The 24,320-nt window shown below is 42.6% G+C and overlaps 1 protein-coding gene across 2 annotated transcripts in view; it reads left to right on the top strand.

The window, feature by feature from the left end:
* Window positions 1–474: 474 nt before the first annotated feature.
* Window positions 475–24,320, top strand: part of LOC120995001 — a 103,660-nt gene continuing 79,814 nt past the window's right edge. The window contains exon 1 of one of the 2 annotated variants that reach the window (XM_040423944.1): window positions 475–626. The gene's annotated coding sequence lies outside the window, so the exon portion shown is untranslated. Of the gene's footprint in view, window positions 627–22,446; window positions 22,900–24,320 lie in introns of those variants that run through there. The other variant, XM_040423946.1, reaches the window with a different exon arrangement.

Here is a 24,320-nt window from a genome sequence, read left to right as displayed (position 1 = left end):
TGACACAAACTTGTATAGAAATGTAATTATATTTGAACAATTTAACCAGAGAAAGTTAAAAATACACTTTTTTTGAGAAAATTGCGGCCTATTTTGATTAATATCGGAAAAACGAAAAATCTTAGCAGCAATCAAATACCACCAAAAGAAAGCTGTATTTGTGAGAAGAAAAGGAGTTAAAATTCATTTGGGTGGTAAGTTGTATGACCGAGCAATAAACCGTGAAAGTAGTGTAGTGCAGAATTGTAAAAAGTGGTCTGGTCATTAAGGGGGTTTAGGCTAGGGGAGCTGAGGTGGTTAAAGGGGATAGAACCAATCAGTTCTTCAAAATTCCCTTACAATACAGAGGTCAATGGAGTAGCGAAACTCAGGAGCAACGGAGATTTAATTTCTAGAATTCTAGATTTTACACTTGAATGATAACTCTGATGCTGTATTGTAATCAACAAATGCAGTCACGAGACCAGTCACACATAAGGAAGTGGATGCAGATGGCAGCAGCTTATCAGATAACAAGAAACTTTCCGTGTTGTTTTTCTGTGCAAGAGTAGAAAACTTCAAGCGATCAGCCAATTTGCTCAGGGGGATCAGACTAGGAGGAGAGTCCTGCTGGATCAATCAATAAGGTAATAAGCACTGGACACCTAGGGCACTGAACCATGAACTATAGGGATAGGGTGCTAAACTACTGGACACAGGGGGATGAAATTAAATGACACTTCTTTGTTAGGTGACGTAAAACATAACAATCAGAGAGGGGGGCACCATAACTAATATGTATGCAACAGCGATATTCAGGCTATGCATTTGTAATTTAAAGGGAACCTGTCACTGGGATTTTGTGTATAGAGCTGAGGACATGGGTTGCTAGATCGCCGCTAGCACATCTGCAATACCCAGTCCCCTCAGCTCTGTGTGCTTTTATTGTGTAACAAAACCGATTTGATACATATGCAAATGAACCTGAGATGAGTCCTGTACGTGAGATGAGTCAGGGACAGGACTCATCTCAGATTAATTTGCATATGTACCAAATCGTTTTTTTTACACAATAAAAGCACACAGAGCTATGGGGACTGGGTATTGTGGATGTGCTAGCGGCCATCTAGCAACCCATGTCCTCAGCTCTATACTCAAAATCCAGGTGACAGGTTCCCTTTAAGTATTCTGTTTGGCAAAAGAATTGCTGTATCTGGCATATGACAGCTGCCGCCAACACTTGGTTAGCTTTCGCTAAACAAACTACCTAGGCACAGGAGGATTTTTTTACTGATTCCAATAAAAAAAAATTGTGTGATCTTTAAGTAACTAAATATTTCTCATGGGGCAACTCCTTTAACTCAATAAGGGTGCGGTTAACCAGCTTTCCTTGGGCATTAAAATAGCTTCAGGGATAGCAGTCACACCAGGGACTTGGAGCCTGCAGCAACCCAAAAAGTCCCTCTGTCGTAGATAATAAGACTAGTATTTTTCATGACTAGTGATGAGCGAAGTTTTGAAATATTCGATTTGGTCGGTTCACTGATCTTCGACAACAATATTGATTTTTTACGAATTAATTGTCATGAATCACTGTAAATCTGGTGTATCCAGGCCACTCTTTCTAATCATATTCATCCCACTTGGTGGCCCAATCTCAGTGTGAAGACTTGGAACTTAAACTGCAGCAAGAGTGCAGGGCAGGGAAAGGGCAGGAAGCATGCAGTGGGAGTGTATCACTGTGTGCATTATGGTCTAGAGCACCCACATTCATACTTAAGCCGTTCTGTAGGTACTGTGCTGTCAGAATTATAGGCAGCTGTAATTTATCACTACATGTCTACATTACTGTGCAGGGCAACCAGATTCATAGTTAATCATACAGCACCCTTCAGTAAAGCAAAAAAAAAAAAAAGGGTGCGCCCCTGCAGATGCTGTGTCCAAATGGCTCCTTAGGCCTCATGCACACAGCCGTGTTCCGCGGCCGAGAGCGGTCCGTGGTAACCCGGCCGGGAATCCTTCTGACAGAAGGAGCGCACGGCGTCATTGGTTGCTATGACACCGTGCGCTTCATGCCGCCGCTGCTGTACAGTGATACACTGGTATAGATCATACCAGTGTATCACTGTACAGCAGCGGCGGCATGAAGCGCACGGCGTCATAGCAACCAATGACGCCGTGCGCTCCTGCTGTCAGAAGGAATCCCGGCCGGGTTACCTCGGACCGCTCTCGGCCGCGGACACGGCCGTGTGCATGAGGCCTTAGTGGAACAAAATAAAGAAATAGAGGCAGGGCCAATAAAGTAGCGGAGAAAAAAAAAATCTTTTAATGCATGTTGTGGCAGTCCAAACACATGCTTATAATGCCTTCTGTTAGCTGTCGAATCACTGTACATCAGTATTACAGGTCACTGTGACCGTCAGGTCTAATTTGTCGCTGTGGATTTAACAATGCAGTGCCCTAAGATTCAAGTAGTGGCCCATGAGTACCGAGGGTGGCAGCTGCAGTGGCAGTAATAGTGACAATAGTAGCCCCATGTCAGAGTGGGGAGGGTGGCAGCAGAAGAACTGCAGTAACCGTGACAAAAATTCCCCCATGAAATAGTGTGGGGATGGTTGCAGCAGTGGCAGTAACTTTGAAAATAATGGCCCCATGACAGAGTGGGGATGGTGGCAGCAGCTGCAGTGCCAATAACCGTGACAAAAGTTGCCCCATGACAGAGTGGGGACAGTGGCAGCAGCTGCAGTAGTGGCAGTAATCATGACAATAGTGGCCCCATAACAGAGTGGTGATTGTGCCAATAGTGGCCCCATGACAAAGTGGGGACCGTGGTGACAGCAGCAGCAGTGGCAGTAGTGGCCCCATGATAGAGTGGGGAAGGTGGCAGAGACAGTGACAGTAGTGGTCCCATGACATGAGTGGAGAGGGGGGGGGGGCATCAGCAAAGGCAGTAATGTTCTTTTAACATCATTGTTTATTTTTATATTCTTCTGATCCATCAGAAGAACAGAAAACTAAAAACAAAACAAAAAACAATCCAGTATTTTGAGCATCCATAAAGCCTCTTTCAGACTGTCAGTCTTTGGTCAGTGTTTTGCATCAGTATTTGATCAGTATCTGTAAGCCTAAAACAGGAGTGGGTCCAAAATAGAGATAAAATGTAATGGACTTATTTACATCTCATTTGTGTTTTGGACCCACTCTTGCTTTGGATTACCAATTGCTCATCAAATATTAATTCAAAACACTGACCAAATACTGACCATCTGAAAGAAGCCTTATGCTCAATTTGCATTCATTTACGTCTGAAATCATATTTTTTTTTTTTAACAAGGAAAAAAAGTCCTGCATGCATGCCTCTTTCAGAAGGTCAGTATTTGGTCAATGTTTTGCATCAGTAATTGTAAGCCAAAAACAGGAGTGGGTCCAAAACAGAGATAACATGTAATGGGATTATTTCTATGTCTTTTGTGTTTTGCACCCACTCCTGCTTTCAGCTTACAAATTCTGATAAAATAGCGACCAAACACTGACAGTGTGAAAAAGGCCATACGGATGCTCAAAATACAGGATCCTTTTTTTTTCTATTATTCTGACGGTTTAGAAGTAAAAAAAAAACTTTGATGTCAAGGGTGTAGCAGTGGCAGTAACTGTGACAATAATGGCCCCATGACAGAGTGGGGATGGTAGCAGCAGTGGCAATAACCGTGACAAACGGTGGCCCCATGACAGAGTGGGATGGTGGCAGTAGCTGCAATAGAGGCAGTAATTGTGACAATAGTGGCCCAATAACAGAGTAGTGACAGTGAAAATAGTGACCCCATAACAGAGTGGGTATGAGGGCGGGCAGTGGCAGTAAAAAGGACAATATTGGCCCCATGACCAAGTGAGGAGAGTGGACAACAGCAGTGGCATACAGCACAAGATGGTGGTAGATCACAGTAGTAGCAGAACCCAACAAAAGCAGTGTAATAGCAGGGCCCAGTGGCATGCATATCTTTTTATTTATTTATTTAACATGTATATATCAGTAGGCCAAGAAGCCCCTTTGTAGGAATGGCAGTAGAGGTAGTAGCTGATTCATCGTTATGAAGGTTAGTCTCAACATTTTGGTAGAAAAGGTGATTTCTTATAGGGGTAACTATGCCCCCCCCCCCCCCCCCCCCCACTGCAGACTGAACACCCACACTACTGGCTGGACAGGAAAGCAGGCCCATGGCAAACTCGGCCAGTTGCCGGCCACAATTCAAGTTGGCTGCCTAGTAGTCCAGGGGGTCTTGAATCTGGGGTGATAGGGTGTAGACCAGGTATGCCACCACCGGCTGGTTGAGCTTCTGCTGCATGTACTGCTGCTGCTGGGTGGTTTCTTCAGTAGGCGGCTGAAGAAAACTGCTCATTATAGACTCCAGACTGAAGCTGCTGCATATGGAGCTGGTGCTGCTCCTGCCCCCTCTCCCACCAGTCATGGCAGTGGAGTGTCAGCGTAAAGGCTCCCCCAGTCAGACCTTTGTAAGGATGGGCGATAGTGCTCATAGACAGCGACCAACTGACTGCACAGCAAGTTTCTGTAGTAGTTCATTTTTGCATCCCTCTCAAAAAGTTTAAAAAAAATAAAAATTTGGACCGGTAGCAAGGTTCTAACAATGTGGATAGTCAGTAGTCATCCTTATGATAAATCCTGCTGTCACTACACAAACATGACAGCATGCATCTGGCCATTTGCACAAGGGACTCGGGGGGCCTCCCTGCCTCTATCTCCAATGCATCCTGCCATGGTCTGTCGGGATCATCTGCGTCGTCTTCGTCGTCGCTCTCCAGCTCCTAGTGCTCCTCTTCTGTAGTTTGGGCACATAAACCACTTAGTTGTGTATAGAATTTATGGGCGTTTATGTCCTCGTCCTCATCCTCCTCAGGAGGGCGTGAGATGTAGGTGCCACATCTTCTGTCACCTTGCCAATCAGATTTTCAGCATCCCCTCCATAGAAACATAGAAACATGTTCACTCCAGGACGTGAAGGAGTGGAATGACATCATTAATTCTGTAGTTCTGCCCAGAGGCGGCTCTAGACTTTGTGAGGCCTTACTCGAACATGAGGCCCCCATGAACATAAGATATGCAAGCGATAATAAAGATCAACTACAAACAAAAACACTTGGCATAGTATCCTTAGTCTGTCTATTAAATATGCAATACATTTGTAAGCATTGTTTTAAGGGGGAAAAAAATACTCTTACAACATATGGCCTCAAGCACACGGCCATTGTTTTGCATTCACTTCAATGGGGCCTCAAAAGATGCGGACAGCACTCCGTGTGCTGTCCGCATCCGTTGCTCCATTCCGTGGCCCCGCAAAAAAAATATAGCATGTCTATTCTTGTCCGTTTTGCGGACAAGAATAGGCATTTCTACAATGGGCCGCCAGTTCCGTTCCGCAAATTGCGGAAGGCACACGGGCGGCTTCCGTTTTTTTGCGGATCCGCGGTTTGCGGACTGCAAAAAACGGAACGGTCGTGTGCATGAGGTCTATGTGTGTATTTAAAATGTTTAATATGGCAATCACTATGTAAACAATTTTAAGAATAAATCACCTTTTTTGGATGAACATGCAAACAGTAAAACATAGAAAAATGTAACATAGCATACTGCCTCAACAGTGCATGGAACAGAACCGGTACAAAGTGCAAAATATTTCAAATACCTTAAATAAATAACTCAGTTTCTCCCCTACATCTTATTCTCTATCCACAGGATAGGAGATAAGTTGTCTGATCGTGGCGGGGGGGGGGGGGGGGCTGCCCCGTGCCCAGAACGCCAGCTCTGCTAGGCTTCAGAGCGGCACACCCCCTCCATTCATCTCTATGGGAGAGACAGAGATACAGCGTTCGTGTTTCTCCGACTCTCCCAAAGAGATACATGGAGGGGGCTTGTTGACCACAGCTTCAGACTGTGGTCAACAGTAATCCGGCCAAGGAGTACCTGGGCACCAGGCAGGAGATCGCGGTGAGTCCCAGCGGTGGGACCCCCTGCAATCATACACTTATATCCTATCCTGTGGATAGGGGATAACAATTAAAGTACCACAGTTTCCTTTAATAAGAAAGAATATCAATAACTTAAAATACCAAGAATAAAAAAAAACTGAGTTTCAAATTTTCCAGCAGTGTAACAAACTTAAATAACAATATACAACAATAAATAACATAAAACGTAAAAGGGGGGAAAATCCATGAGTTTTAAGAAATTATCACAAAATATGTGCTAAATCACAGTTGGGGCTCATACACAAGCCTCCTTGAGGTGTTAACAGTTGTAAACTTTAAAAGGACCACATCTTTGAGTCAGCACAAGCTGAATTTTAAAACATTCTCCTACATTTTGCTGTTGTAAATTTATTCATCACATCTGAATAATTCAATTTTGAAGCCAGATCATGTTCAATGGACAAAATTGCCAGGGCAGATAATCTCTCTTGGCTCATACTTGATCTGAGGTAGGTTTTTATTAATTTTAGTTTTGAAAAGCTCCTCTCTGCCGATGCAAGAGTAACTGGAATTGTTAAGATGACTCTTAATGCTACATAAATGTTTGGATAAACATCAGTTAAGTTATTATCAATGAGGTACTGTATATCAAAGACCTGCACATATCCAATTTTTGAGGTATAGTACGAGCACATATTCGTAGCTCTTCGTACAATTCTAGACCCCGTACGTCAGAATCAGAAGAATTGGGTAAAGTAAGTCGTGTTTCCAGTTCTCTGCAGTTTTGTAAAAGGTCTTCATCAGATTTCATGCATAAAGATGAGATGTCATATAAGAAACCAAAATTGTTAACATAGCCTTTTAAACCTTCAAACCGAGGCGCAGCACTAGTGCGAATCTTGTCAACAATAATGTTGACGTATTCTGCTCTGAATTTGTCTGCGGGTTTAACAACTGGTTCATCTGGGCCTTCATAGTCAAACATTCTTTTGGCCCTGTGTATCCGACTCTGTCGAAATTCTTTTGGAATGTCCAATTCTTCAGCTATTTCGCTGGCAGCAACAATTGCAGAAGTAAAGCCATTTTGTCTATAATCTTCCAACCAGCGAAGGAATTCTTCCAAATGCTTCAATGATGTATCTAACTGCATATTAGACTTTTGCCATACCTTGCTGATCATGGTAATTTTCACCAAAATCTCATACCACACAACTAATGATGGTACAAACTCGTATGACAAAATTTCTTCTTGTAGTGAATTACATTTACTACAGAATGCAGGATCATTGTTTTTCCGTGCCATCTCTTCCAGACAGTCAGCGATTTCTTTTAGTTGGTAACGAACAGCCTTTACACTCTCAACTCTGCATTCCCATCTAGAGTCAGATAATGGCTTGAGGGTAATAGTAACCTTCTCTTTTAAAGCAGACCGCCTATTGGATGAGCCAGAAAATAATGTGTGAAGTCGTTGCAAAACCCTCAAAAATAGTTTAGCTTTTGAACAAGATGCTGCTGCATCGCCAAGTACCAAATTCCAACTGTGACATCCACAGGGTGTAAAAAAGGCTAAAGGTTTTATATTTAATATCCTGGTTTTGACACCACTTGGTGGTTTTGCCCAAGTAATTGTTGTGTACACGTTTATCGTCTATCCTCTGTAAGTGCTCACGAAGAACAGGATCAAATCTTGCACAATGTTTAATTAGATCTATAAAATTTCCACTTCTCTTTTCTTCTAAATTATCCCTGTGACCTCTAAATGATAAGTTATGAGACGCCAAAAACTGCACTGTGGCTAGAAGCCTTTCTAGAATTTCCCACCAATGCTGTTTTTCAAGCAGTATTTGCTTCTGTATTGATGCATCAATAGTTTTCCCACATCTAAATTTTGTTTTAGCTTCCATCCATTTAAGAATGTTCTCTAAATGGTCAGAACTATTTTCATGAAGACTCAGTCGACTGCTGAGGTTCTTCCAGTCACTGCAGCCATCAGACACAAAAGCTTTCCGTGATACTGAGAATAGTCGACAGGGAAAACAGAAAACACAGTCCTTCTGTTTAGAATAAACTAGCCAGCGCCTGTCTTGGGTTTCCTTGTTGCTAAGAATACGTAAGTAATTAAAGTTGGAAAAATGTCTTTTTGTACTGTCTAATGGGAAAGTTAAATTTTCTTCCCTGATTGGTCCTTTCTGGATATAACATATTCTGTCTTGATCGTCCACTGGGAAATTCCCTTCCCCAGGATCATAACAAAAAGGCTGATGACTAGACTCTGAATGGTCAGAACCAGAATCCTGAGGATTTTCTGCAACTCCTTCCTCAGTGCTACACAAAATGTTTTGATGTTCAGTCAGACCAGAAGTGCTTGGCTGTGAATCATCTTTCTCAGCCAAACTGGATTCCACCTGTTCATGTTCAGGTACCTCTTCAACTGCAGTTATCTTCCCTGTCCTTTAAAAATGTATGCATAGAGCCATGTAATTCTTCTTTGCATTCCTCAAAAGCAATATTCTTTTTTCTTTTTTTGTGACCTGATTCAAATTTCCGTCCCCTGTCATGTTCTCTCCCACTTTTATGCATATTTGTCTTCTATCCTACAATGTTAAACAAACATAAATTCTGCAAAATATTAACCGGTTAAAGACAGACCCATTTTTTTTACCTTAATGACCAGGCTCTTTTTTTTTTGTTGACTGGGTCTCTTTAACTGGTAATAACTTTAGAACGCTTTTTCTGAGGATACATGGAGGGGGAGTGTTGACCACCGCTCCGGGCACAAGGAGAGCCGGAGTACCGTACAGGAGATCGTGGGGGATCCCATCGGCCGGACCCCCCCGCCCTGATCAGACACTTACATGATGCCACATGGAGGGACACTTCCAGATTGTTTTGTGGTGGCGGACAGAAAATAATGTAGTGCTTATAGAACAGACTACACAGTGTAGAGGTATACTGTATATTGTGTGGCACAGTGTATGCTATATGTGTATAACAAACATATTTCACATAAAAACTTACAATTACTTGGCTTGGCCCTTGGGGATCTCGGACACCACTTCAACACTTTGGCAGGGGCTCGGCGGATCTGATGTGTTTTATCCTAATGAGAAAGATTTCATAATAAGGATTTAGAGAAGGGGCAGAGGGATAGCAGAGCAGAGAGAGGTTGGTGCTGCTACTAGGGGATCATACCATGGGGGAGTAATAAAGCCACCATAATGCTCCCCCAGTAGTAATAACTCTCCTTATAATAGACAGTGCAAAAAATACCCCCTTGTAATGCCCCCAGTTGAGCTAATGTTACCATAGTGTCCCCCATAATGTGCCAGTATAAAATACCCCTATATAGTACCCCCAGTAAAGGCCCCATAGTGCTCCTCTCCCCCTTCCTCCTAGTGCCCTCATAATGTACCAGTATAAAAGGCCCCTATATATTGCCCCAGTAGATGCCCTCAGTGTCCCCTATAATTTGCAAGCATAAAATACCCCTTCTTAGTGCCCCCCAGAGATGACCCCATAGTACTCACCATAATGTGTCCCAGTATAAAATGCCACTGTACAGAGCCCTCCATATAACATACCCCTTCTTTGTGGCCGCGATTCCCCTATAGTGCCCACCAATATTGTGCCAGCAAGAAGTGCCTCCATAGTGCCACCTAATAATGTGCCAGTAAAAAGTGCCTCCAATGATGCCCCCTGGCCTTAATGTCACATTACTCCCCCTCCATGTCACATCACCCCCTCCTTTTTACATCACCCCCTTCGTGTCACATTCCCCCCCCCCCCCCTCATGGCACATTTCTCCCCCTCCATGGGCCTGGCAGCAGCACATCTTACCCCCCAATGGCACATTTCTCCCCCTCCTTGGGTCTGGCAGCGCAGCAGCACATCTTACCCCCTCCCTCCATGGCACATTTCTCCTCCTCCATGGGCCTGGCAGCAGCACATCTCCCCAACCCCCACCCCCCACGGTACATTTCTCCCCCGACCACCTCCATGATGGCAGAGACTGGCACCAGAAAGTTATTAACATCACGACTCTGAGTCATGACTCACTGCTAACAGCCTGTCTCTGGCAGCTGCAGGCCCTAAGGTTCACAGTAGTCAGCCAGTAGCCAGCAGGCAACGGGTAGGGGGGGCACAGCAGCCAGCAGGCAACGGGTGGGGGGGGGGGCACAGCAGTGAGACACAGTGAGACACACACACACCTTGGGCTTATATTCAGGCACCACTGTCTGTCTGTGAGCTACAGCCAGACACGGACTGAGGTGAAGGCCCTGGCTCCTTCTTCTCCCCTGCGTGGCTGCTCAGCGCTATGGGGAGGGGCTGGCAACATTCAGAAGACGTGCATGTGCGTGCTTCTGCCGAATTACAAATAATGAAGCTTCCTCTTCCTCAAAGTGCCTGAGCAAACAGCACAGGTTATACATGAGCTGCCACTGGCTAACGTGAAAGTTACACCGGGGAGTTGACCTGTCTGTATTAAGAAATCATTGACCCCCTTCCTTTGCTCGTGCAGGCGGTCTAACATATGGAGCATAGAGTTCTGAGAACTGTAGAAAACATTGCATAATTGGCGATGTTGGGGAAGAGCATTTTGCCTTTGCAGCTCAAAGAGGGTGTGTTTTGCAAGGTAAGAGTGGCTGAAGTGCATGCACAGTTCCCTGGTCATTTTTAACAGCTCTTGCATTTAAGGGTACTTTCACACTAGCATTTTTCTTTTCCGGCACTGAGTTCCGTCAAAAGGGCTCAATGCCGGAAAAGAACTAATCAGGTATATCCCCATGCATTCCGAATGGAAAGTAATCCGTTCAGGATGCATAAGGATGTCTTCAGTTCAGTCATTTTGACTGATCAGGCAAAAGATAAAACCGCAGCATGCTACGGTTTTATCTCCGGCGAAAAAAACAGAAGACTTGCCTGAATCCGGCATTTTTTTCCATAGGAATGTATTAGTGCCGGATCAGGCATTCAAAATACCGGAATGCCGGACCCATCCTTCCGGTCTGCACATGCACAGACCGAAAAAAAGGTGAAAAAAAATAAATACCGGATCCGTTTTGACGGATGACACCGGAAAGACGGATCCAGCATTTCAATGCATTTTTCTGAGGCATTTTTAAGACTGATCCGGATCCTGATTAGTCTTACTAATGCCATCAGTTGGCATACGTTTTGCCGGATCCGGCAGGCAGTTCCGGTGACGGAACTACTTGCTGGATCACTCTGCCGCAAGTGTGAAAGTAGCCTAAGTGGAAGACTTGAGGAACCTGGTGACAACTAGATTGAAGGCATGGCTCAGCCCTCCCTGACACAGCGCAGACAAAATGTTCTTCCAATTATTAGTGACCATGGTTACTATCTCCAAATGGCAAGGAGACAGCCGTTGTTTGATTTCTTCATTGATGACATGGAACAGTTCCTCCCCGGTGTGGCTCAGTTTGCCCAGGCTGACCAGGTGCAGAACTGCGTGGTAATGCCAAGCTTTGCATAGCAGGACCACTGTGAACCATTCCTACATTGGAGGGTATGGACAAGGTGGAGGATGAGGAGACAGAGGAGGACATTGGCACAGGAATCCCAGCATTACAACATAATGGCATAATGGCATCATCTGGCCAAGTTGCTGGTGTGCCCGGTCCGGAACCATATTTACCCAGTGGGTTGTGAACGACATATATTGTCCTTGACCATAGTTGCAACTCCATACCATACATCACCGTGGTCTGCCAGTTGAGTACCCCTGCACTAAGCTGTCTAAAGATGCACCAAGTTTATCAAAGTGGCTGATGCTGGATGATACATTTGGTGCATTTTTAGAATGGTGTAAGTGTATACCAGCTATTAATTGGCTTATTTTGCGCCGTACCGGTCTTCAGTCGGCGCAGGCGCACTGAGAGGAGGACGCTCGCTCGGCCGCTCCATCCTCAATGCGCCTGCGCCGATGACGTCACATCTACACCCGGCGCAGGCGCACTGAGGAAGGAGCGGCCGAGCGAGCGTCCTCCTATCAGTGCGCCTGCGCCGACTGAAGACCGGTACGGCGAAGGCGCAAGATTTAAAGCGCAGACAGGGCCAGTCAGAGGACTAGCGCGTTCGCTGGCCCTGTCAATCAACATGAGGAGGGGGCGTCATTATGAAAGGAGGATGCGGCTGCTACCAGCGAGTAGCCGCCCTACTTGCTGGTAGAGAGGTAATTTACATATTATAAAAGTCCATTTTTTGAAGAAACTACAGAACGAAAATCAGTAAGAGTATTATATATTGATATATTGCAGTATAAGGAATTTAAGTAACCAAAAAAAATAATTTGACTTTAGTGGGGTGACAGAAGCCCTTTATGCCATACTCCTTTTAGCCAAACTATGCTTATTTGTTGTACAAAACTCGAAAAATTTCTAGGGTACTTAATGCTTCTCAGCAAAAAGGAAAAGTCAAGCAATTATAGAAATCACAGGATTGATAGACATGTTAACCACCTGCCATCTGGGCCATTTGCCCCCTTCCTGACCAGGCCAAATTTTGCAAAACTGACATATCTCACTTTATGTGGTAATAACTTTGGAACACCTTTATTTATCCAAGTCATTCAGAGATTGTTTTCTCGTGACACATTGTACTTCATGATAGTCATAAATTTGAGTCAAAATATTTCACCTTTATTTATGAAAAAATCCCAAATTTACCCAAAAATTTGAAAATTTGCAATTTTCTAAATTTCAATTTCTCTGCTTTTAAAACAGAAAGTGATACCTTATAAAATATTTATTATTTAACATTCCCCATATGTCTACTTTATGTTGGCATCATTTTGGAAATGTCATTTTATTTTTTTAGGACGTTAGAAGGCTTAGAAGTTTAGAAGCAATTCTTCAAATTTTTAAGAAAATTGCCAAAACCCACTTTTTAAGGACCAGTTCAGGTCTGAAGTCACTTTGTGGGGCCTACATAGTGGATACCCCCATAAATGACCCTATTGTAGAAACTACACCCCTCAAGGTATTCAAAACCGATTTTACTAACTTTGTTAACCCTTTAGGCGTTCCACAAGAATTAAAGGAAAATGGAGATCAAATTTTAAAATTTCACTTTTTTGGGAGATTTTCCATTTTAATCAATTTTTTTCTTTAACACATCGATGGTTAACAGCCAAACAAAACTCAATATTTATTACCCAGATTCTGCGGTTTACAGAAACACCCCACATGTGGTCATAAACTGCTGTATGGGCACACTGCAGGGCGCAGAAGAAAAGGAACTCCACATGGTTTTTAGATGCCATGTCCCATTTGAAGCCCCCTGATGCACCCTTACAGTAGAAACTCCCAAGAAGTGACCCCATTTTGGAAACTAGGGGATAAGCTGCCAGTTTTATTAGTACTATTTTTGGGTACATATGATTTTTTGATCATTCATTATAACACTTTATGGGGCAAGGTGACCAAAAAATTGGTTGTTTTAGCACAGTTTCTATTTATTTATTTTTACAGCGTTCACCTGAGGGGTTCAGTCAAGTGACATTTTTATAGAGCAGATTGTTACGGACGTGGCGATACCTAATATGTATACTGTTTCTCATTTATTAAAGTTTTACACAATAATAGCATTTTTGAAACAAAAAAAATTATGTTTTAATGTGTCCATGTTCTAAGAGCTATATTTTTTTTTATTTTTTTTGAGATTTTCTTATGTAGGGGCTCATTTTTTGCGGGATGAGGTGAAGGTTTTATTGGTACTATTTTGTGGGACATACGCGTTTTTGATCACTTGGTGTTGCACCTTTTGTGATGCAAGGTGACAAAAATTGCTTGTTTTGACACAGTTTTTTTTTGTTTTTTTTTACGGTGTTCACCCGAGGGGTTAGGTCATGTGATATTTTTATAGAGCTGGTTTTTACGGACGCGGCAATACCTAATATGTATACTTTTTTTTATTTGTTTCACTTTAACACAATAATAGCATTTTTGAAACCCAAAAAATGATGTTTTAGTGTCTCCAAGTTCTAAGAGCTATAGTTTTTTTATTTTTTTAAATATTTTCTTATGTAGGGGCTCATTTTTTGCGGGATGAGGTGACGGTTTTATTGGTACTATTTTGTGGGACATACGCGTTTTTGATCACTTGGTGTTGCACCTTTTGTGATGCAAGGTGACAAAAATTGCTTGTTTTGACACATTTTTAAAAAAAAATTTTTACGGTGTTCACCCGAGGGGTTAGGTCATGTGATATTTTTATAGAGCTGGTTTTTACGGATGCGGCAATACCTAATATGTATACTTTTTTTTATTTGTTTCACTTTAACACAATAATAGCATTTTTTAAACCAAAAAAATGATGTTTTAGTGTCTCCATGTACTAAGAGCTATAGTTTTTGGTTTTTTTTTTGAGAGATTTTCTTATGTAGGGGCTCATTTTTTTTGCGGGATGAGGTGACGGTTTTATTGGTACCATTTTGTGGGACATACGCGTTTTTGATCACTTGGTGTTGCACCTTTTGTGATGCAAGGTAACAAAAATTGCTTGTTTTGACACAGTTTTTTTGTTTTTACGGTGTTCACCCGAGGGGTTAGGTCATGTGATATTTTTATAGAGCTGGTTTTTACGGACGTGGCAATACCAAATATGTCTATTTTATTTTCTTTTTTCTATTTTTAAAATTTTTTTTTCATTCCTTACTTGGGGACTTTTTTTTTTTACATGTGAAACTTTTTTTATTTTTTTATTTTCAACCTTTTATTTTTATTTTTTTATTTTACACTTTTCGTCCCCCATAAGGTCATACAAGACCTCTGGGGGACATTTACTTCACTTTTTCTTTTTTTTTTTTCACTGTTGATTTCTCCTGTAACTGGGGCTGACATAGTAGCCCCAGTTACAGGACAAATACACCCCTAGAGAGGCTGTACAGCAGCAATCCAGCGCTGTACAGCCTCAGAGCAGGGCTGATCGAGGTCTCTGAGAGACCTCACACAGCTCCTGCACTCTCCGGTCACGGCGGTCACATGACCGCCGGGCCGGAAAAGGAAGCGCATAGCGCTTCCTTCTCTGCATACACAGCGCTCGGTGAGCGCTGTGTCTGCAGCGATCCAGAAGGCAGGGACACCTGGGAACTGTCCCTGCCTTCTCTAAGGGTTGCCCTGCTGTCACTGACAGCGGGCAACCCGATCAGCAGCTGCACGATTAGCGTGCAGCTGCTATTTCTGAAAGGACGTTTTAAAACGTGCTTTCAGAAATAGAGGTCCACCCATAGGACGTTTATATCCTATGGGCGGACGTAAAGCGGTTAAAGGGAACCTGTCACCTCCAAAAACCATCTGAAGCTGCCAGCAGTACCTGAGAGTATCCAGCAGTGTGTTTTGTTCCTGAAGGCAGATGCGGCAAAAGCTCTGAAAACGTTCCTTTATCCCCTGCCGGCGCGATTCTCTAGACATGATTGAAGTGAAGGGGGCAGCGGCCTCCTTGCTTTAAGTCAAGGTAACCACGCCCCCTTCCTTGCCCCTTTTCTGTGACTGACAGCGCTTATGCAGAGAGTTCGGCAAAGCCAGCCGAACTGCCGGCTGTCAGTCACTGCGAAGGGGCTTTTGCCTCCAGGAACAAAACAATTGTCAGAAACACACTGCTGGCTACTCTAAGGTACTGCTGGCGGCTTCAGATGGTTTTTGAAGGGGACAGGTTCCCTTTAATGATATGCAAATGATAAAAAGTGAAAATAAAATATAAAAAAATCTTTATTTATTTAGTATTGATTATGGGTGCAATGCACAGAAATACACAAACGTATGTTGGCTTGCTATTAATTTGGTTATTAATGGTGGTCTGAGGAATGTTCTGCCACACCTTTGGGCATGCAAATCATGGCAGCTGGCAGCTCCCTTTGTCCCAGATGTGCTCAATGGGATACAAAGTCTGGAGATTCTGAAGGCCATGGTAGCACGTTTAGGCCTCAAAGGCTACTCACAGTGGCACAAGCAACATGTGGCTTTGTGTTGTCCTGTTGAAAAATGGCTCCTGGGACACTTTGGAGAAGTGGCTGTATCACTGGCTCCACGATCAAATCAATGCAATGCCAAGCTGTTAATATTTCTCAAATTAAGAAAGTTACCATACCTCATGCCACCCCACACCAATCCTGGGAGTAGGACCATTGTGACGTTCCCTTGTGAAGGCTTCTTCATGGCATTGCTCACTGCTATTGAAATCATACCCAGTTAAAACATAACTTTTATTACCAACACTAGCAGAAGGACCCGGCTTTGCACGGGTATATTTCATCTATTTCACTTAATGTTTGTGTGTGTCGTTAAAAGATATCGACAGTATCCCCCATAACAGTGAACTCCACAGCCCCCCACCCCTTAACACTGACCCCCCCCCCCCACAGTGCCCAGCCTTCTTAAAATGGGATCTCCACAGCAGCCCATCCCCTTAACTTTGACCTTTACAGCAGCTTGCCCCTTCACAGCACCCCACTCCCTTGACAGTGACCTCCTCAGGGGCCCACCCCTTTAACAGTGACCTCCACAGTGCCCGCTCCTTTAGCACTTTAGCAGTAACATCCACAGTGCCCGCCCCTTTAACAGTGACCTCCACAGTGCCCAACCCCTTAACAGTGACACCACAGTGCCCACCCCTTTAACAGTGACCTCCACAGTGCCTGCCCCCTTAACAGTGAACTTCACAGTGAACGCCCCTTTAACAGTGACCTCCACAGTGCCCACCCCTTTAACAGTGACCTCCACAGCAGCTGCCCTTTCAATAGTGGCCCCTGCCCCCTTAACAGTGTCATCCACAGCGCCCTGCCCCTTTAAAGCTGACCTGCAGCAGTGAAGAATAATGGCAGGTTTGTTATGGAAACCTGGAGTAAAACTGTGTGTATGTGGAGACTAAGGACCTGCAAGCTTCTATTGGCTGATATGGGACATGTGACCGTGTGTATGGCAATTGAGATATGAAGAGAAAGACCTGCAGGCTTCTATTGGCTAATGTAGGTCATGTGATGTGCCATATTTGCATTTTTTGGGAATATTTCAGGAACGGTACGTGCTAGAGAGCTGTGACCCCTCACAAGATTTCTTTCCAGGTAGCAAGGGATGTGTATACCAAGTTTCGTTGAAATCGATGGTTGCGTTTTTGAGTGACTGTGAAACATACACATATACATACATACATATACTGTATTCGTCCTTCTTTATATATATAGATTAACCACTTTTTAAAAATGGTGCCTGCTCACGAGCGCAGTGGCCACCAGTGACCACGGCAACTGAGGGCCGAAAACTCTGGAGAGCTGTGCTACTGGGGCCTGAACAGCTCACCTGTGCAGCGATTGGGGGAGCTTTGGTTGTAAGTGAAAGCCCTACTACAGCTGTGAAAACCAGGGTTTTCCCAGCTGTAGTATCTATGGAGAAGAACTTAGCAATAGCAATGAACTGTAGAAGCAATATAATGATTATTTATTTATTAGCCATCTAGGTGATCTAGTAAAAAAAATAAAAAAGGGGGTTTTAAAAATATAAAAATATAAAAATTCTAATCACCTGCTCCCATCTCCATAATTGAGATAAAAAAAACATACATAAATATGACTAACTGCATAACGGAATAAAAAAAATAGAAATGGCCGATTCCCCATTTTTCATCTTTTCACCCCAAAAAAACTTGAATAAAAAGTGATCAAAAAGTCATGCACACTCCAAAATGGTATCAATAAAAACTACAGATCGCCCTGCAAAAATAGTCCCCATACAGCTCCATAAACATAACTATAAAAAAAAGTTATAGGGGTCAGAATATGGCGATGTAAAGAAAAAAATTATTTTTTCTAACGTTTTCATTTTTTTCCAGTATTAACCCCTTAACGTCCAGTGCCGTACATGTACGGTGGGGTCTTTAAAGATAGCATACACCCACAGCTCATGTAAGCAATCGGCAGTAATGCCGATTGCGGACATTTAACCCCTCAGATGCCTTGGTCAATCCTGACCACGTTATCTGAGCGTGTGAAACACTGGAAGCGCGTGCTTCCGGTGGTGCTCTGGCACCCCGTGTGGCAATCAGAGAAGCCGGATCGTGTGCGCAGCAGCCCCAGTCTTTGTGAATGACAGGAGGCTGCTGCATAGTATTTCCTATGGAGCCCTTGCCTGTAATAGGCAAGTGCATTGGAGTCTATGATAATAGCAATCTAATGATTGCATGTTATATTTCCCTATGGGAACTATAAAAAAGTGTAAAAAAAAGTTTAAAAAAATAAAAAAACATTAAAAATTCAAATCACCCCCCTTTTACCAAAATAAAAATAAAAGAACTAAAAAAATGTAAAAAAATACACATCATGGCTGTCGCGATGTGCGAAAACGCCCATAGTATAAAAATATATTCCCCATACGGCAAACGGCAAAACAGCAAAAAGCGTCCAAATGGCCGATTCGACGTTTTTTGGTCTCTTCATTTTCTACAAAAACTGAAATAAAAAGTGATCAAAAAGTCATACACACCCCAGAATGGTATGAATGAAAAGTTCAGATCGCCCCACAAAAAATTAGCCCCCATACAGCTCCATATTCATAATTACCAAAAAGTTATAGGGGTCAAAATATGGCGACAAAAAAATAAAACAGATTTTTTTTCCCACTTTTTAATTTAATTTTTTTTATCACTATCAAAACGCAAGAAAAACTACACATATAAGGTATCTCTGGATTCATACTGACCTGTTGAATAAAATTAACCGGTCAGTTGTATCATTCATCGAACCTCATTAATGAAAAAAAACGTAAAACTGTGGTGGAATTGCTCTTTTTTTTTTGCAATTTCACCCCATTTGGAATTTTTTTCCCGCTTCCCACTACATCATATGCAATATTAAATGGTGGCATTGGAAAGTACAATTTGTCCCTGAAAAAACAAGCCCCTATATGGCTATGTGAACAGACAAATAAAAAAGTCATGGCTCTGGGAGGGCAGGGAGTGCAAAACGAAAGAGCAAAAAAAATAATAAACCTCCGGGCCTGAAAGGGTTAAAACACAAGAAAAACTATATAAACATGGTATTATTATAATCATACTGAGGGCTCATGCACATGAATGTGTTTTTTGTCCGCATCCAATCCGCATTTTTTGCAGGTCGGATGCGGACCCATTCACTTCAACGGGGCTGCAAAAGATGCAGACAGCACACCGCAAAACAATATAACATGTCCTATACTTGTCGAATTTACGGACAAGGATAGTACTGTTCTATAGATGGCAGGACGTTCCGTTACGCAAAATGCAAAAGGCTCCTGGCTGGCCATGTTTAGCCAATCCGCAATTTAGTGAACCGCAAAAATGGCTAAAGCCGTGTACATGAGTCCTGACACAGAGAATGAAGGGAAAAGGTCAGTTTTACTGTATAGGGAACGTCGTAAAAGCAAAGCCCATTTTCTGGAATTTTTTTCCAGCTTCCTACTACAACATATGCAATATTAAATGGTGCAGTTAGAAAGTTAGAAACCTTTAGATTCCCTGGTGACCAGCAAAGGTGTTTTAATAGTCTAGTGCTATTGTGATTCACCTGCGTTTATCCTACGTTATCTCCTGCCATTATTCCTTTGTGTTTCACCTTTTACCTTCCTGCCTGTGTACCCCTGCACTTCCAAGTTCAGTTTAGTTTGTGTTTAAGTTTATCAAACTGGTGTAAAGTAGAACTAGATTAGTTGCCCATAGCAACCAATCAGATTTCCACCTTTCATTTTTCACAGTTTCTTTGGAAAATGAAAGCTGGATCTGATTGGTTGCTATGGGCAACTAAGTCAGTTCTTTACACAAGTTTGATAAATTTCCCCCAGTCTATGTTGTCTGTGCTCAAGTCAAATCTCGAGCCTGTCTGCCTGTTTGTCTCATTACTCCGCCCGCAAGTCTTTCATGTGTCTGTATTAACTGTGCGCTGCCTGGATCTCTAAGACCATCCCAGAAGGTAGCAATCTGATCGTTTTTCTCTGCAGTGAAGTCCAGATCCCTGGAGCTGCATCGGAATAATGCCCTTAGAGTTTAGTTCAAAGCCAAACTGGTTAGTTGGCACCATGGGTTCACACTCAAGATCTATAACATGCAGATCTTAGTGACATCTCACACTTTCTCAATTTCAATATCAATATAGCCTGTCCTTATTACTGTTGCAATTTCAATGTTGAGGAGTGTAAATTTGGGAGATAGCATGTGCATTGCTTTTATAATAAACTTACCTGTCTGGGTTCCAGCAGCACGATCTTCAGCCTCGGCATGGCCGTGTCGGAAGGGGCGCTCTGCTGAGCCTCACCACCTGGTGATGCGACTGCATTCTTTTTCACAGGATGTAATGCTCTGTTTCTCCCTAAAGCGGGCATGAGCTGGAAGAGATTAGCAGTTGGCTCATTAGCTCAGCTGTTCTATTACTGTGTACTAGTGTTTCTGATTAATAGGGGGCCGAGTAATGGACCTATCAGGTTCTGATCCAAGGACTCGGCGCTGTATTTAAATCCCTTCCTGGCCATACACAGTTGCAAACGATAGGTTCCTTCTTTCTCATTCCTGTTTCGCTTATTTATATACTGTGTTTCTGACCTCGGCTTGTCTTCTGACCACCTTCTGTCTCTTGTTCTGGTACTGCATAACCCATCTGGTTCTGACACATTTCTGATGACTCTGGTATTGTAATTGTCTGCCTGTGTTTGTTTGTTTGTCTGTCTCTGCACTTAAGTTTCATAGGGACTGTCGACCAGCTGCGTTCTAGCCTTATACTGCAAGTAGGTCTGAAATATTCAATTAATCAGCTTTAATAAGCTTTGCACTGACAAAAAATTTATATTTACTGAAGTACATGCACTGATTGGCTGTCTAGTAGCACGCCTCTACAGCACAGTGTGGTACTACAGGTTCTGAACTGCTATTTACCTTTTCCACGATGAGCTACTTTGGACTTAAGGTGAGAATCAGCGTTAGACTGACCTACCAGAGTACCAATGGATACTCCAGTGAGCACAGGCTCTGATACCATAGTGGGCCCCAAAATCCATTTGGAGTTGTCTTTGAGGTCAATCACTTGTCACTAGTGTCTTTTGCTTTGAATCAAGAAACTTTCATGATAATATGGAGATTTGATCTTGAGAATAATTTTCTCTAGTAGAGCCAAAGAACTCTGACACTGGTGAGGATGACTGCATTTAACTTTTTTGGTACACTGTGTGTATTGTACAGGACTCTAAGAAATACCAGTCCATGATATAGAAAGTAGTTTATAGCTTCCAAAAGCTACATCTACTTGTTATATGTAAAGACTTGCTTTAGGGTCCATTCATATATCCATGTGTGTTTTGCGGTTCTGCACATCAACGTCACTTAATAGAAAATGCCTATTCTTGTCCGCAATTGCGGACAAGAATAGCACATGTTCTATTTTTTTCAGGATCGGAATTGTGGACCCGGAAGTGCCGCCCCATAGAAATGAATGGGTCTGTAATTGCGGATGTGTGAATGGAGCCTTATCTGTAATAGTTACCTACTTATTTTACCTTGATCCTATACATCCTATACAGTTCCAGCGAGCCCTGGAGGAGAGTGGTAGAGGAGGGGAGTGGTAGTGGCCCTGATGAAGTGTTTTGTGTTCTCCCTCAGGCTGTTGCTCCCTGGGGATCAGTGCAGTGGAATTAAAAAGTGCCATGAAGAAAGTCCAATACATACAGTAGCAGCAGACAAATCTTCTCTGACACTAGTAATGATTATGAAGGCAGGTTGGATGGTGGCAATGTAACACTTAGTTGGTACTGTTCTAGTAACATGCTAGGTGATGGATGTCTTGGCTGTAATCCCTCAACTTGCTGTAGTGCCTTAAATGCTGGTTGTCGCAGTTCACTCTACTGTCTAGGTTGAAGCTGAAGAAAGATCGATCTCTTTGGAGAATCAAGAACAGGAGCAGGAGTTCAGACTTTTGCTTCCTCTCCCTTCTGTCTCTGGACAGGAACTCCCCCTTCTGGCAGGAAGCAGGACCAGCCGACTCCTACCAAGAGGGGAGGAACAGGGTGGATAGCCCTGTTCCTTCTTAACCCTTGCCATCCATCTCCTTAACTGGAAGATATTGCCATTTGCATACAATAAAATACATAATGATATAATACAATAACTATATACAATATTGCAGTACCCCGAGGTCTGGGGTACTGCGCAGTTAGAGTTTCAAGATATGATCTTTTCAATATATAATGGTCATCCAGGAGCTAATATATATATATTGTAACTTGAATTACCACAGTTTTACATAGCTTGCTGTGCAGTGGTATAAAAACATCTCCGTTTCTAAGAGAGCTGTTTACTTGGAGCCAGTCTGCCCCTTGGCACTGGTCATAATGATATACTATATATGAAAACTTTACATCCTGCTTTTTTCAGTACAGTAACCTTTAACAGAAACACAACTTTCCTCCGGGCACATGAAACTTCCGCCCTGCCCTTATAGTATCGTCATAAGAAAAGCCATTTTCTCAGTCAGATCACTTTGGCAGACAGGTGCGTCCAAAGCCTATTGTAAAGGCGCCCTCTGTAATCTCTAAACACTGGTTAAACTTTCAGTGGTTTCCATAGAGATATTACCACGGCTCATTCAGCCCTCCAGGGAGATTATTACAAAGGCTTTCGACAAACAGAAAACCTGTTATGACCCAGAACAGCTGCCTCCAGGTACACTATGTCATCAGCTTTCCTTACGAGCTGTCTTCAAACTTTTAAACTGAGGGACGTATAGAGGGGAAGACATTGCTTTAAACTTCTAGTCCATGAACAAAGGCAATCCTGAGAGCCCATGTATCACACCCGGAAGTGAGAAGTATTTTAACTGCGTTACAAAGTAACAATCTTCCTCATCTCACCTCCAGACTGAGCTTCTGACAAAAATACATGCTAATTTGAACTTGTACCCAGATCGCTCAGGTAAGACATGTCTAACCCACCTATTGAGTGTACTTCAGTGTGTTTAACCCTTCTATCACTGATTTCTGAGGAACAGTTCACCCAGCAATCTCTGCACTGTCGTAAAAAGTCTTTTAACTTTGTTACCGTCCTGAACTATTAGCTCTGTGTAAAATATAGCTACCCATAAGGTTTCAGCTAAGACCATCGACTGAATATAAGTGTGTAGCACATGCAATTCCTATGACACCCGGCTATGCACAATACCGTAGGGTGCTGTGGTAAACACGCCCTTACAAGCCCACTTATTCTAGTTGAATCAAGATTTGTAAGTAACTTGAGTTGTTAGTAACTTATGAGCAGGTACTATACATCAAACTTTATCAAATGCAAATCGCAGTGTTTTATAGTCCTGTTTTTTATTGCATGGATTTCAGTGGGTGTGAAGTGGAGCTCTCAATGTCTAATGTGCAGTAGACAATAAGCATTACAAGTTTTCATGTATATTTAGTCATTGGAACCATGTCAAGTCAAGTTGATTGAGTTTTGAGTGTACATTCTTTTAACAAAAAAAAAAAGTTGTAAAATATCCTAGAAAATTCAATATAAAAAAGTGTGGTTATCGTACATATGCATGTAAGTTCTTAAAGCTCCCTTTTTGTGCTCATTTTAATGTTTATATTACAGTTATGCGACCCCTTGCTGGTCTACTGAGCTGACTTAGATCATCAAAAAATCCTATGATCGTCTAAGTCTAGTTCAGTAGAATTGTTGGGGGTCCAGGTTGTGTGCTGTAAAATGGACGTGAAAATTTCCAGTATTATTGTTCTAATGTTGCACTAGCATGTGAATAAATTCTCACCCGCTGCTGCCAATGGCTGCATGATTTTGAAGTGAAGTCTGATGTATCATGCAACCGCTAGCTGCTGTGAAAGGGAAGGGTTTTCTCTGCATGCAACCACCGCAACATTAGAACTCATCCTTAAAGGAGAGGTCTGTGAGAGTGTTCTTTTTCTTTATAGAAACATAGAATGTGTCGGCAGATAAGAACCATTTGTCCCATCTAGTCTGCCCAATATACTGAGTACTATGGATAGCCCCTGGCCCTATCTTATATGAAGGATGGCCTTATGCCTATCCCATGCATGCTTAAACCCCTTCACTGTATTTGCAGCTACCACTTCTGCAGGAAGGCTATTCCATGCATCCACTACTCTCTCAGTAAAGTAATACTTCCTGATATTACTTTTAAACCTTTGCCCCTCTAATTTAAAACTATGTCCTCTTGTAGCAGTTTTTCTTCTTTTAAATATTCTCTCCTCTTTTACCTTGTTGATTCCCTTTATGTATTTAAAAGTTTCTATCATATCCCCTCTGTCTCGTCTTTCTTCCAAGCTATACATATTAAGGTCCTTTAATCTTTCCTGGTAAGTTTTATCCGC

Source organism: Bufo bufo, chromosome 3, assembly GCF_905171765.1.
Source record: "Bufo bufo chromosome 3, aBufBuf1.1, whole genome shotgun sequence".
Lineage (NCBI taxonomy): Eukaryota > Metazoa > Chordata > Amphibia > Anura > Bufonidae > Bufo > Bufo bufo.
This window is presented reverse-complemented; position numbering and strand designations above follow the sequence as displayed.